Source organism: Mastomys coucha, chromosome X, assembly GCF_008632895.1.
Source record: "Mastomys coucha isolate ucsf_1 chromosome X, UCSF_Mcou_1, whole genome shotgun sequence".
Lineage (NCBI taxonomy): Eukaryota > Metazoa > Chordata > Mammalia > Rodentia > Muridae > Mastomys > Mastomys coucha.
In genome coordinates, this window is record NC_045030.1 from 126,601,301 (window position 1) to 126,604,874 (window position 3,574).

A 3,574-nucleotide genomic window follows, 5' to 3' on the forward strand; every position below is an offset into this window, starting at 1 on the left:
GAGTCCCCCCCCCCCATGTGTACTCTTTGGTTGGTGTTTTTGTCCCTGGGAGCAAGTTAGTTCATATTGTTGTTTGTCCCTTTGCCTCCTTTGGTCCTTTCTCTAACTCCTTCATTGGAGACCCTGTACTCAGTTCAATGGATGGCTGTGAGCCTCTACATCTGTATTAGTCAGATATTGTCAAAGCCTCTCAGGAGACAGCTATATCAGGCTGGATTGTCCTTCCTTCAGTCTCTGCTCCATAGTTAGTCTCATATATTTCAACCATGATGCATGATAAAGCTATTCAGTTTTAGAAACTCAACATAGGGTTTTATCCAAATTCATAGTTTTTAGCCAAATTGTAAGCATCAAATGTATTCTCATCAGTTTATTTATTTTGTGTTTTAACCAATTATGAAAGTGTCTGTTGTCCTCAAAGTCATACGTTAATACTTTTTATTTTTGAATAGATGTCTAAAACTTTCTACATCATAAAACATTGCTAAAATATATCCTACTCTTTCTACTTACACTATATCAGTCAGAGCAATGTAAGTTTCTATAATAAATTAAAATTTTAGTCGCTATAGTATTTTATTTTCTCTCTGTCTGTCATTCTCTCAGGCTGGCCTTGAACTTGTGATCCTCCTTGAGATCGTAGCAAATAAACACACCCAATTGACAATGTAGTTCTTGCTTAAAAAGTCTTTCTGTGTATTATTAAGATGTTTAGTAGACCATTGCCCTCACCACACCAACCATAGCTCTATGATATCATAAAGCTAGAGTTTCTTATTAATTAATTATGTTCCTTTAATCAGAAACTGCAAAAGATTAAATGGAAAGGATTGCTTATTTCTTAACCATTTATGCCTGCAAGTAACATCTTCAAATTCTGTTTACTTTATTTTAATGGAACATGCCCTAAGATAGAGATAGAAGGAGATAGAAATAGAGATGATACCAATATAGATGATACAGACACAGACAGAGATACAGACATAGATACAGAGTTACTGGAAGGATAAAGTGCAAAGTTCCTGGTGGAGTACTTCCTGCTCCAAAGCAACTCTATAACAACAACAACAACAGCAGCAGCAGTAGCAGCAGCAGCAACAACAACAACAACAACAACAACAAAATAAAGATTATGGGTATCTGAATAATAGCTATATGATGTGTACCCACATGGTTATAATTTAATAGACTATACACTCCCAAGCCATCATGGTAGTTGTGGTTTATAGCAGTATCTACAAAAATAGATATTGATAAGATGGGTGGGGAGAAGGGTAGAAAAGAACTTACATAGTAGAAAATATTCCACTTAGTTTTATGGTTGATACAGAAACTCAAACTCAGAATGACATGGAAAGAAGGGAAAGCTATACCAATATCTTCTGTCAAATATGAAAGTTACCTCCATTCTTAAAAGCTTAGCATAAGATTGCCATCAATTATTTTTATATTCAATTTCAATAGTATATTAATCATAGACACTAATGTCCTTATTATAGCTCATAGAGTTCACAGCTGGGTAAGGCATGTGGTGACTTTTCTTTCCCAGAAGCTTTTATGGCACTTTCTGGTGCTATGAAAGTTTCCTCATCCATACCAACTTTATTTATTTGTATTCCCCGACAAAAAAAAAAAAAATGTATGCTGTCCTGGGCAGTGGTTCTCACCATCAAGTTCTGTTGTACAGCAAAGAGTAATTCTGATAAACTACATCTATCTTAAAGTTCTTCATGATTTGGCACATGATATATCTACCAGATTTTATTTCCTGGTATATTTCTATGCTCTGGGATCAGAAATTTATTTTCTTCTTGCAATCTTATGAACAAGCCAGTACCAGTCTCATCCTTATGCCATAATGTCTATAGTTGTTTTCTGTATAACTTAAAATTCTATATTGTAATCTTCTTAGATATTCAGATATTACAAATGCATCAAACAAAATCAGCCTGAAGTATTATGTCAAATCATCCCATATAATGTAATTCATGTTGTCCTACCTGAATACTATAGAAATTGTATCAGTGGTTCTCCACCTGGGCATTGCAACCCCTTTGGGAATCTAATATCAGATATCATATATATCAGATATAGACATTATAATTTATAACATTATCAAAATTAGAATTATGATGTAATAACAAAAGTAGTTTTATGGGTGGAGGGTCACCACAATAAGAAACTATATTGATGGGTCTCAGGGTTAACAGAGTTGAGAACTAATTGTTTAGAAGTTTAGAAAATTAAGTATAAGAGGTGGTATTTGGCGTGTAGGGTGTTAACTTTCTTTGTTCTTTCTGTGATGTTCTTTTAAGTAACCCTAACAAAAAACTGGAAAACAAATCACTTCGTAAATAAAAGAAGATGATTTAGCTCATAGATTAGAAAGCTGAAAAACAAAACAATGGAAACTCTGACAAGGGCTCCTATAACAATAACAGAGTCATATGAAGAGAGAAGTGGCCATATCATGGAACAGAAGGTAAGAAAATGAGTAACTCAGAGATTAATCTCATTCTTTTGACAATCTGATCTCAGGAAATATCAGGAGGACCAGAGAAACTACTTTAATCCCTTCTGAAGGCAACAATGATCTAAGGACTCCTCACTAAGTCAAATCTCTGCAAAGCTTCTAATTCCAAGCATGGGTATCTTGAGAATTAAGCTCCTATCATATAAACCTTAGGGAAAAGACCCACACACTGTTTATGTTTTTGTTTAACAAACAAATTTATTGTATCTTTGAGGGCAAAAATGTATACCTCATCATTTTGTGCATTTCTATGGTAGCAAAAATAGTACTTAATGATAAAGAAAATGATTGCTTTTGCCTTCAAAGAATGATTTTAAAGGTGGGTTCTATTTGAATATAAATGTATAAGGTACCTGCATCAAACAATTTGCTGCTTAGAGAAACACATATTTAAAATTCAAAAATGTATTTATTTGTATTTCTGGGTCTTGAACTCAATGCATATCACACATATATTCTGCCATTGGGATTTCTTACCAGCCATTTGTTTAATTTTTTAATTAATTCTGAGTATCCCCCAACCCTGGCACATCAAGGCTCTGCAAGATTACATGTATCCTCTCCTACTGAGGCAAACAGGGCTGCCATAAAGACTGAGCTGCCTGTCTGCTACATATGTGCCAGTGAGGCCATGTTCTAGCCCATGTATGTTCTTGGGTTGGTGGTTCAGATTCTGAGAGCTCCAAAGGGGCCAGGTTTGTTGACTCTGTTGGTCTTTCTGTGGGGTTTCCATCTTCTTCTGAGCCTTCAATCCTTCCCCCAAACTCTACCATAAGTATCCTCACCTCCTTCTTATATTTGGCTGTGGAAATCTGCTTCTGTTTCATTTTACTGCTGGGTGGAGCCTCCCAGAGGACAGTTATGCTAGGCTCCTGTCTGCAAGCATAGCAGAGTATTATTATTAATGTAAGGGATTGGTGTATGCCCATTGGATGGGTTTCAGGTTGGGCCTGTTATTGTGTTATTGGTTGGCCTTTCCTTTGATCTTTTTTGTTTTAAGACAGGACAAATTTTATGGTCAAAGTTTTATGAGTGAGTTGC